The sequence below is a fragment of the Argiope bruennichi genome, chromosome 8 (assembly GCF_947563725.1).
Source record: "Argiope bruennichi chromosome 8, qqArgBrue1.1, whole genome shotgun sequence".
In the NCBI taxonomy this organism is placed as follows: Eukaryota; Metazoa; Arthropoda; class Arachnida; order Araneae; family Araneidae; genus Argiope; species Argiope bruennichi.
The window spans coordinates 34,259,300-34,272,537 of NC_079158.1; the positions used below are offsets into that span (position 1 = coordinate 34,259,300).

A 13,238-nucleotide genomic window follows, 5' to 3' on the forward strand; every position below is an offset into this window, starting at 1 on the left:
TATTCTCAAAAATTGTTAAAAGAGGAAATAAAATTTATATGATATCATTTTTTTATTTTATTACATCGAATTAACTAGTTTTGTGATTAAAAATAATTAATTGAATATATATTTATAAAACACAGAATGTATTGATCTCAATAAATATTTCAATCTGAAATTGACTGCAACAAAGGATGCATTAATACAAATTTTGCTTTATCAACAATTTAAATTGTTTACATTTATATGTATTTGATACATTTTTACTATGTAGTAAGTATAAGAACATATAAAAATTGAGAAAATTATGCGATAAATATATAAAGCAAATATTTTTTCAGAAGAAATGATAACCGGAAATTTATCCTATTACTACAAGAAATCTTACAACTCGATGATGATGTAGGACCTCGCCAAGCCAAATAGACCCCATCATGCAGATATTAAATGAATGCTTTTTTTCAGTGGCGATATTATGGGAGAGGCATAACTTATGGTTAGCACTTGAAAAGAAATTTTATTGTTATAAAAATATTATGAAAAGTAAAGAAATTACGCATTAACTTTGATTTCTTAAATGTGTAAATATTTTACGCTTTGTTAAAACATAAGTTCAGACACATTTATTGATGAATTATGCATATATTTACATTATAAAATTAAAATTTCAAGCTAAGCGAATTAGTATACTATCAAATGTATTGTGTAACACTATCTTTTACAATTAGAGTCAAATTAATTTACATATGTAACATGTTAAATATTTGAAAATTATATAGCTGTAGAGAAATGTGTTTTGTAAAAAGGTAGATAAATAAATAATATTTTAATAATTTGGGAATCTCTACACTTGAACACATTGAATACTACAACACTATTCTCAATTATACTATGTTTGATCGCGTTAGCAAAGCATATAACATAATAAATAAATAAACTGAAGCAATTTTAAATAAAATAACTTCAACATTTGTTTGGAATTGAATTACAGAAACTAATCTTTTCGGTCTTATTTTAAGCAAATTGATTTATAGGTCAATCAAGATCTAATTATAATAAAATATATTCAATAGAAATAATTGCAAGATGTATCAATCTCTTTTAGTAGATCTCAGGTAAATTAAAATAATTTTTAGGTTTGAAAACGATATTTCTGCTGTACCTATTTAGACTGGAATTGTATGACAAAATATATGAAGCAATTAAATGTTAAAAAAGGAGTGCATTGATAATGAGTGAAAAGGAGTGTAAGTTTTATACTATTTATGTAAATTTGATTCTTATCACTTTATACAGTTTAATGTTTCTTAGTTTTTGGATTTAAAAAATCAGCTAATCATGTTCCAAGTAATAATTGAAGTGAAAAATATGCCACTAAAATTTAAAATCATCTAAATGAGAAGATAAAAAATGAAACTTTTCACTTAAAATCGGCATTTTGCAACATGTAGGAAGCCCCCCCCCCCCTAAAAATAACTTTTTACTTGAAAGTTCATATTTTTGTTCTGTATAAATTGATCATAAAAAAATGGTTTTATAGTATTTTTTATTTTTTTCGTGGTTTTAATGTTTCTTGGTTTTTAAAACTTGTATCAACATCTAAAGACGCCAATTCTTTACAATCCTTAAGAATATCATTGAAACCTTTATCAGATCTATATTATTTCAGAAAACCATTTCATTTATTTATACTTTTAGATGGTAAGAAATGTTAATTTTTTTATCTTGGATAATACAAACAACATTAACTTTGGTTTCTCTGAACCTTAGAAACCTTTTCCTTAAATATGAGACTTGATTTTTTGTGGTCTTATTAAATATAATCTGTTATTTCATAGAAGGATAAAAACCTCTCCTAACTGAAGTTTAAATGGGATTATTGCATCTCTCCGGCTTTGACAAAGGTTTTAATATAAAATTTCAAACATTTCTTTTTAAAGCAAACCATCTACTATAGAAGCGGGAAAAAATACTAAAGCTCTAGAAACCATCGAAAAAATTGTATCTAATAAACTGTTATTTCCAGCACCGGTTACGACAAGCTTTCAGCTGTGATTATAAGAGGGTATAAGTTTGCCCTCTAAAATACCGTAAAATACCCTAAAAATATCGTTAGTTTGATTTCAAAAATTCATTTTTACAAGTCACTATTGTTTCCTCTCATATTCGAACCATTGTTGTGTTTTTAACCGAGTAAAATACTAATATTCAAACCATTTTCTTCCAAAATATTTAATAGGAAAGTTGTCAGGCCTTCACAGGTTGTATCTGTTGCGGGACAAAATTCTTAAAACCTTTCTTTAATACTCAATTCTTATTTTCTAAATTAAGATACCTATACAAACTGATCTCTGCTGTTGATGGCTGGCATCGGGTAGAGTCAAATGAAACTGAAAAATACTTTGTCTGTTTGATCTTTCAATGTTTTAAAATATTTCTTTTAAAAAATGAAATCAAAGTATCCCCTAATAATCTGATTGTTTCTTTCCGAATTTTATGTCCAAGGTAATGAAACATAACTGATTGAGTTTTAGTCCTATTAATATGTACAGATATGATAAGGTAAAATCTTATAATCATTTCTACAGACTTAAAAAATTACCATTATTTCTTTCGAATAATTTGTTGCAGAATGCACGAAAAGCTAAATTTTGGCATAAATAATTCTTTAAAAACATTATGCTAACATTTAATTTCTATTTTTAATAAATTTTGGCAATCCGAGCCAAAGATTTTTTTCCTTTTATATTCTTTCTAGGAAACCGGATCAAAAGAAAGAGATTTGTCAGTCGCATCTACCTTTATATCCATATTTGTATAACTTATTTTCATGTTTAGAAATGTTTGAATAAGGAAAGGATTAACATTTCATCGTTTAATGAATATATAATGAAAAAGTTAAACTTTTTTCCGAAAGGAAATATTTTTATTCTATTTTCTCCCCCCCCCCAAAAAAAAAGTCAGAAAAAGACGCTTTTTTTTTTTTTTTTTTAACTAAGCATCATCATGCACCTCACAACCTTGTACCTATATACATCGCGAGCTTGGTTCGATATTTTGAATGTCAGGTAATGTTCTAAAGATGTTGCCTGTTCTGAAGACATTGTGACAGTGTTTTTCGACATTTTATATTAATGAAGTGACGTTTTTTTATTTTCTCATTTTCTTCTAATAAGAATGATTAATTGTGATATTAGAAAGGAATATTGAAATCCCACCAATAGTATACTAATTATTTTCAAAGACTTTTTGTAATTTAACATGTATCATTTCTATGCAACGATTAGTTTGATTGATGCTGTGAAGTTATTACTTTCAAAATCTTTATTTGAAAATACTTTTATCATGTGAGAACATGAAGTTGTTTTGGTTTAAGATTTTTGAAGCCACAAAATGCAACTGCAAAAAATTGGTGATTTATCGATTTTAGGGTTATTAGAAAATGATGTCGAAGGTTATCACGTTTGGCTACTTATCGCCAACAAAAAGTTACAACTTGGATTAAAACATGTACCTAATTCTCCTGTATGGCCAATAAAGGTTAAGGTCGTAAAGAAGTTATCACTGGAAGAAGTGGACAGAAGAAGATGGGAATAAACGTGAAAAAACAAGGGGGGGTATCGGAAGTTAAGTTTTGGAGCTCGAACGGTTTTGAGATGGAAGAAAAAAAAATACCATCGCTTTTTCAATTTGACGATTGCGCATTACAATAGTATCATGATCATTCCTAACCAGATTTTTGAACCCCCAAAAAAATTCTGGCATCGAAATGAAGTTAAGGAGCTCGAACGGTTTTCAGATGATCTAAAATCATTACTTTTCTAAATGTTTGCGATTGCGAAACATGAGTCATGTCCGGCCGAGAACATCATGTTTTTCGATCGGACTGATATCACGTGACTATAAAAAAATAATGATCTCACATGGTAACTTGAAATTTGCCATGGCAAATTTCATTTTTTAAAAAACAATATTTGTCATTTTTATAATTTCAAAGCAAGATATAAAATTTTCCCGTAAATTTCTACTGAAAATTTTTCTATCATTAATTAATGAATTAATCATAAATTTATTATATGTACTTTCCTTTCTTTAATCTGTTTTTACCGCTGTAACTCTCAATGGTTTTCATTCAAACGATTTTAATTAAATCTTTGGAATTCAAATGATGATCAAATTCTTAAAACGGGTTTAATACCTTCTGGGTTTGCATCCATCACAGCTGCCATACAGATGTCAACCGCCATATGTGCAGCGATCATACAATGTACAGACAGAGAACAACTAAGTCGATTTGCAGAGAACAGACAGGGCAGATTGAACACCCGTCAGTCTCAAGCTTTGCACTTGCATTATTCAAATGTCTGACAGTCTTAATATGCTTCACATAGATCAACCGACTTCCTATCGCAAGTCAGCTTCTGTATGGTTGCCAAATATCTTAAGCTTAATTATAGTATTGCTAACATTATACCCATAATTTCCTACATAAATATACATAGTTACTCAGTAATCATTGTCATTTAATGCATTTTCTGCAATTATCGGGTGGTCTGACTATTATTAGATAGCTTGAGCTGACCAAATCTCAAGGGAGATTTCTTCTTTTTGTATCTATTTTAATCAGAGTGGCAGATTTTTTTTTCTTTTTGTATTGACGGCTATATTTAGAGACTGATGTGACATACAAGTGATTATGCTGTACTATTTTCATCATAACTATAATTACAAGTAAAGTATTTTAATAAAGAAATATGTTTTGTATGGGTAGACATAGGCTTGGGAATTGTCAAAAAACAATGGGTTTAGGTTTATGTAATTATTTCAGATTTCATAGTCACACAGTAAGATTCACGAAGAACGTTTTTTTTTTTTTTCATACATGGCTGACTATTAATGAATAAAATTAAGAAACTATCAAAAAGGCAGTCATTATAAGATTAAATGTTTACTAAACCAAAACGAATAAAAGATGCATTGTATTTAGAGCGCTGTATTTTGGACCTCTCGTCCAAAATATTGACCCCCCGTGACCCGAAAATCATAAGGAATAGATTTGTTTTGGAGATAAGAATTAGTATCATAAAATCAAAGATAATAAAATACACAATAATAGGCAAAATAATATTTCAAAAATTGAAATCTCGGAAAGACCACAACAAAATTTAATCAAACCAAACTACAAAAAAAATCCTCGTTAAATCACAAAACCAATAAACATTAATTAAATATAAAAGTAAAGAACATAAAAATTGAAAGTAAAAACTCCAAAAACTTTGTGATGAAGTAAACAGATCAGTGCAGGCCTACAACGTTAAACTAAATTCAATTTTCCCACTTTAAAGATGAATACTTCTATTACACTTGGTCAAAATGCCTTGTCATCGTAAGAAATAAATTGAATTATTATAGGACTACAACTAAGGGTTAAAGGTGTATTCATCTTTGAATGTGGGAAAATAGAATTTCTTTCTTTTTTGCATTTAAACAATATTTATTTCTAATTTGGTTTTGAATAAAAGAAAGTATCAAGATATTAAGTAATGGCTCCTTGGATGATGTGAATATCATTTCAACACATATATTGTTACCTGCCTAGTAAGATAATTTCTAAGTGCACAGTAGCTGAATATACTGATATATTTGAGGAAAAAAAATTAATAATGTAAAATACTACATTTCTTAATAAAATTGTAAACTCAAAATTTTTTTCTTTGATTTAATAATAATGGCATTTATTTTAATTAAATCGGCGTATAATTAGTTTAATAAAAGATGAGTCATTAGAAAAATGCTTTTAAATAAAATAAAATAAATTATTTTGAATAAGAAAATTCCCAATTCTGAAATTTCAGCATCTGAAAATCTGGACAAAATTATAAAGTCGAATGCGATATTTTTCGTTTGAGATAATCACTGTTGCCATTAGAGACTGCTATTTTTTTCACAAAAATCATTAAATGATAAAACACGAATAAAAAAATTTAAATTCTAAAATATGCAGTTCTAGATCATGATATGTTTTGTTCATGTACGTGCTTTTTACGATAAAACAAAAACTAATCAATTTTGCTGCTGGTTATTTCATTTTTTTTTCATTATTTCTCACAGGAACGGTCATAGATAAAGTACGAATTAAAAAGAAACAACTAACCTTCTTTCATTAGTATTCTTCTCAAATGATATTTTTGCAATTTTTTTTCCTCTTCTATTTAATTAAAATTCCTTTATTTTCCGACTTTTAATTTATATTCAGAATGATTATCATCTGTTTGCATTATACTGTTTGTTACCATGAAAAAGCTACGCATCGTTTTTTAGTTTATTGAAATACCCGTGCACCCCACACACCCCCTCAAAAAAAAAAAAAAAATTGAAATTCTTGGAAGTGTGAATCTCAGAATTGCAAGTCGGTAAATTTTCATATTTCTACGCTTCTCGAAAGAAACTAAATGGTCATAAAAAAAGAAATGCCTGTAAGAAATAATAATAATTGTACAAAGAATCTGTTGGTAAATAAACAAAACAATGCCAAATACTAATTTCTGGCTTGCAATTTAGCAATTTTACTACTGCTAATCAACTTAAAAATCAACAGTGCTTCAAAAAATATTTATCAAATTATTGCAATTAAGAAAGATGTTTTAGCCATAAGTAATCTAATTTTAGTAAGTAGTTTTTAATTTCAAACCTATATACAATATTTGCAATATTTCAAATACTCTAAATAACTAATATAAGATAAAAATTTCTTCCGATTATTTAAATAAAAAAAATGTGAATGTTGAAGAGATAATTCGACAGATGAAAATATCAGAGTCTCTTTCTTAATACAAATTTCTATCTTCACTCAGTGAGTAAAACAATGCTCTCCCACCTCACAAAAAGAATAAGACGAGCAATAAATGATCTTCAAGATTCACTGCTTTTTACATTTAATGCTTGATAATACTTGATGGCTCATAAAAAATTGCATTTGAATAACATTTAATTAAACTATTTATGCGCCTTTTTTTTCGAAAAATAAATAAACTCTATGGAAAAAAACAAATACACTATAAAACAAATAGATGCATTTCTGTCCAAACAACCTGAATTGAAACCAAAACCCATAAACAACCAATAAGATAGACAAGAAGAAACGTGTGAATTTTCGGTAGAAGTGAGAAAAAAATGAATTACACTAAAAGCCACACTCTGCTCTGATTGCAGCACTGGCACCTCTAAATTCAGATTGAAAAAATGTATTTTTTCCCCTTGAAATTAATCAGCTGTACGCTCGGTAGACTTTCATGAGCTGCAAGACGAATCGCCCTGACTAGCATTTCTCTTTCTTGTTGGTTCATTTCCTATCAAAATTTACGTCTTCATTGCCTTTCTATTTTATTGAATATCGAATTCTCAGAAAAACAAAGTAAATAAACACCATTGAAGTCTTAAAGCGGAAAAGTAACAATATTTAATAAAAAAGATTGGAAAATTAACTTAAAAAATAAGTCCAGGGATTGCTACAGCTCTGTAATCCAAATGGTTACTAATTATCATTTTATACAGTCTTATTTAGAGTAGCAAAACACAATTTGAAAATGTTTAGATCGTTAGCAGATTAGTTCGTTAAATTTCTCTCGGTACTTTTAATAAATATTTTGTATTAATTTGCTTTATACCTCAATATGGTCTTAAATCTTCTCACAAAATTGAAAGATTAATCTATAATAAATGAAGACTAGGCACACATTTCGGCTGCCTAACCAACAATATTGTTACGAAATTTCCGGGGTTCGTTTGGATAGTGGAAGTTATATGGTGTGGAGAACACTCAATCAGTAGCCGACAGTAGAAAATGAAACAACGATGTTTATTTACACGAAGACACACAGGACAGCACAAGGACGACAACTATATACAGCACAGAAGACGATTATCTTCAGCCGAGACGTGCAGCATACACAGCAGCATACAAAACAGCGTAAACAGCAGCATACAACAGACTCTATGCAGACACTAGCACACAGCTTAGTTCAGCACTAGCTTCACTCCCTCGCTGCTCCGCTTATCTCTGGAAGGCCAGTTCTTCACCGTCGATTCCGATTACTCCTGGCAGCCGTGGCCGCCTCCTTTTATAGGTCTCAGGGGCGGGGCTAGAAGACTCTCAACCAATCAGGAACTTTCGAGGCGTATCTCGGTTTCTACTGGACGGATCGCGAAAATTCTCGATGTTTTGGGTATAATCTATTTTGGCGCCAAAGTCGCCAAATCCGTCACCAAGTCGCCAAATGGTCGCCAAGTTTGTCACCAAGCTCCGGGACCCTTCGACGCGACACCGGATTCCGCCCAATGCCGATGACTGTAAAACATTCTTTCCGATGGTGGAACCAACTATGCTGGGAGGCAGCATTACAGATTCGTAACAATATCATACTAGTTGAATTTTTTTAACTAAAACATATTAATACCAATATGTAAATGATATATGTTCATTATTGGATATATTTTCGTATCATTCCTAACTGCGTATATATCGCTTTAAAGTTATAAAAAAGGATCTCAGATAAACCTTATTATAACTTTAAAGCAATTCCCTTTTTTCACCTTTTATGCTATTTTGATACAATTATTTTCCGAATGAAACATTTTAACAAGATAGTTTGTGATATATCCCCACTTATATTGATCAGACATTCGGATTTCTCTTCATTTTTGTGTCTTTTCTTCTAAAATTAAAAAAAAGAACATTTCCAATATAAATTTTAACGTTAATAGAATTTCTTTCTATCATTGATCGAAATACGAGACTGAAATCGTATAACTAATTGGATTGAGACTTTTCCGTATTCTTCCTTAACGAAACTTTTATATTCTTTAATGAACTTGAAACAAAAAGTTCAGTTAACTCCTTGTTAACTATCAAGTCTTTCGTACAAACTATTTATCATTTGCAGTAATTGAAACACTGATAATAAAATGTGGTAAGTGAATGAATGTGGTCAGAATGTTTCAAGGAATAATTACAATGAATGATCCAACTATAATTAAAGATTATAGAAAACCAATTCGCATTTCGCTTTATTTTATATCTAATTTAAATTAAATAATGTATTCATTTGTGAAAATTGCTTAAAGACTGATATTTTTTTTAAAAGGGAGAATAAATCTAAATGTAAAATAATTTATAGAAAATAGTTCAATTTTATTTTGCTTTATTATAATTTAGTCAATGGTATTTTCAAGGGAAAGACCTAAAATTCTATATTCTTAATTAAAATCTGTTTTGGCCAAAGACTCAGGATTTTCTATTGCACTTTACGATGGACTTGCGTCTTTATATATATATATTTAGATCAACTTGCTATTTCACTTGAAATTGAAAATGCAATATCGGTTTCAAAAATTGACTTGTATTTGTATTTTGTACTTCAACTTATTGCCAGCCAATTGACGCCAAAATCTGACACAAAACTGTAGTTGTAGTCACATGATAATATACTGAATTTCATTGATTTAAGCCATTGCTTTTGTGAGTCATTGCTTGCATGCTTTAGAAATTAAAGACTAACAGATGGTCAACTAATTGTCGGGTTTGGTTCAAAATTTGACAAGTATCTCTATTTGAGATGTTGAACCTATATACAAAATGTTATTGACACAGTTTTTTTGCGCTGTGATATTATTGAGTTCACTTCTATTCGAACATGCAGATAGGCAGGACACAAAATGTGATAAGGATCTACACCTTTGAAATACCAAATTTCAGCAATCTAGCTGAAAGAATTATTTTATTCACAGAAAACTGATACACAGACAGACATAATATTAGAAAGTGTTTCTAGAACTCAAAGAGGTCTAAAATGTGAAAAATCGTCAAATTCTGGAGTTTGAAAGTTTTGACGTTTAGAATTCTTTCTGTAAAATTTATATATAAGGAATTAAAAAATCAATGCTTCGCATATGAAATGATCGCCGTGGATTCGGTTTCTAAAAAATGGGTCGCAATATTTAAAGACTCTGAAAAACCCTAGGATCGACTGAGTGAGATTCTAACTTATCAGAAAGGTATAATAGTACCTGGGAAAACAAACTTCGCTGGGCATTTTTTAATTTTTTTTTTTGAGAAAATATTTAGATAGGAATCGCATACAGATTATATACGAATATTTTTTTGAATCTTTACCTACATATGGGGGTGCACTTGATTTAACATGTTATTCGGTTAATAACAATTGTATTGTTGCTATTGAATGTGAGCCGAATGTTTCGCATACAGATAATGTCATATAGGGCCATCTCAATAAATTTTGAGGTGCTAGTAGGCTATTATCCTATGGCAACAATGCAAGTACCACAAACATTTACGAGATGGCGTTATATCACATTGTGAAAATGAGAGCAGATAGAAAAAGTTTTTAATAATTAGCTATAAAAAATGTTTCTTTTTGTATAAAATCGATTTTTTTTTCAAAAAAGACAGCTATATAGATAAGCTTAAAATGCAAAATTTATCTAAATCTAAAATTTGATCCAAATCATTAGAGATCATTGATCCAAATCATTTCAGAGATATACGAAATAAATTTACATACATACAAGAATTGCTCGTTAAAAGTTATGTTTTGTTAGAATCCAACCTTTTGTAGTTAAAGGCAACTTTTTCTTTTTCAATTATGTTTTTTAAAGGATTTCATTTAAGTATAATATCCTTTTAAAACAGTTAGAATTTTACATGAATAATTTTAAATAAAGTACTTCACCGTTACTCATTTTTATTTAAGCATGCCAAAGGAAAAATTTCTTCAATACAGAAAAATAAACAATAATGGGAAAAAAACACAGATTTTCCTTCTTTGGAACAGTTAAATCAACTTGTATCGAAAGTATAAATAACTTCAGAAAACTCGCCGCAAGAGCTTAAGTGATTCCTTTTCTTAGAGTTTTCCACCATTAGGATATGTATATGAAGTTATACCTCACCAAACTTGTTTTCTCCAAGACAAATGGAACAAAACCAGAACTTTTTCGAACTGAGTTACGATCTGAATTACGAAATAAAGAAATCACGAGAAAGCTTTCTATCAGCCATACCATACTCCACAAACATAACCTCAAAGAATTTAATAACAAACAAACCGCATTCTTTTCCGCCATTCACAAAAGTCACAAAAAAAAATCCTGATATTTTTTTTCTCTCTTTCCTCTCGTGAATCGGAATGTTAGATTTGTTTTTCTTCACTATAAAGGGAGAAAGTCACGATAAAAAATAAAATAATAAAAACAGCGAACTGTTCTAACACCTGAGGCATTGGAATTCGGATATATTATCGACATATTGTTGTTATCACTTCTAGGGGTGTTTTTTTTTTCTTTTTTTAAAATTATTGGTTTTATACTGCTATCTGAAATATGTAAGGCTTTTTTGTTGTTTTATTCTTTCGCATTTTTATACGCTTTCTCCTGTCTCTAGTGATTTTGTTTCCAGTGAGGAAAAAATCAATTCACTGCAAAGTTTTATAAATTCATTTTAAATTGTTGCAGTTGCTTCAATTGTTTTAAATTATATCAAAAGGATTTATTTTCCTATCTTTATTCCAGTTATTGTATAAATCTGCTTATATGTGCCATGAGAATTTTCTGAACTCCCTTCGTGATTATGAAGTCGTTGGATGTTTTCCAGGGTAAAAACAAAAAGGTTTTCATTTCATTTTGCGTTAGATTTTAGTATAATGGCGATCACTTGAGAAATGACGAGTAATTTTATTTTTCAAATCTAATTTTTTACAGTGATTCAGTTTAATGGAGATGTTTACAATGTATTCATTTTACTTCGTTATTTCTGTTGATGTTTGAATCCCTTTCTCTGATAAATGCAAATAAGAATCTGTAACCGTTTATTTGGAATAGTGGTATCTATTATCGACTTATAAAAGATGGTTGCCGATTTTATCTTTTTAACATATTGTCATTATACTTTTTGAATTTGGCTAAATGCTTTTGATATGGATATCTATGCCTGTATTTTAAAGATAGAATTTATTGTATAATTGCAAATAAATGACGGGTCCTAAGTGGGAGTAGCAATATTGCTAAGTGGGAGTAGCAATAATAAGGGAGTAGCTGTATTTTAAGGAAATAATTTATTGTGTAACTGCGAGTAAATGACAAGTACTAAGTGGGAGTAGCAATAAGGGATATCGATGCTTGTATTTTAAAGAAATAATTTATTGTGTAACTGCGAGTAAATGACAAGTACTAAGTGGGAGTAGCAATAACGGATATTTATGCCTTTATTTTAAAGAAAGAATTTATTATGTACGTGCGAGTAAACTACAAGTACTAATTGGGAGTAGCAATGACGGATTTCCAGTTAACGAATTGCTTAAGGTAGCTCACTGGGGGGTGGGGGGTGGAGCAGACATGAGAATTGAAAAATTTGTATTAGATTATTCGTCAAAAAATGATTATGATGTTGTACAAATTATTCAATTTTTAGATTAAAGATATAAATAATATAACATATATTAATGTATTAATATATAAAAACTATTGACTAATTGTTATAACATAACATAACAGTAACATATTGACTAATTGTTAATATTATATTTTATATAATATTAACAATTAGTCAAGCATATTTAATCAAAATAAAATCTGTTTAGTTTACTTTCACTCAGTTATTCAAACATGTGTTAAAATTGAAGGCCGACTAGTACTGAAATAATTCTTGTTGCCTTTGGCGACCAGCTTGTTCGTCCAGATTATCGACTTATTGAATAATGAAGATGGAGTAGTTAAATCAAAACTATTATCTATCTGATTACAGTTAATATTATTTTAGTGCTTATTAAACTTTCTATTTCTTTATTTCTTCTACATCTTGTTTTCTTTGAATGTCATAAAACCTTGCGTACTTTCTTGTCTAATATACTCTCATTTTAAATACTCAACATTGGATTGGTTGGGGAAAAAAATTCCTTTTTTTTTAATCCCAAACAGGTTGCACCAGCTTTATATTAACATTAAACTAAAACCTATAAAGTATGTGCTTTACTCAAAAGAAATACATAAAAACTGTTGAACAAGTATCCTTCATGTCTCTATAATTCATTTTTCCTGATTTTTGTGAGATGTCAGCCCAATATTTCTAATTTCTTGAGATACATACCAAGGGATTGGTTTTATTTCTCTTTTAGTAAAATCTTATGTCAATAGAAATTCTGAAAAAAAAATCAATTTTTAAATCAAACTAATTATTAAAAATA

At 29.2% G+C, this 13,238-nt stretch overlaps 1 protein-coding gene across 2 annotated transcripts in view; it reads left to right on the forward strand.

Annotated features, from left to right (window-relative positions):
• Nucleotides 1–13,238, forward strand: part of LOC129981538 (cell adhesion molecule Dscam2-like) — an 833,489-nt gene that overhangs the window by 418,337 nt on the left and 401,914 nt on the right. The window lies entirely within an intron of this gene.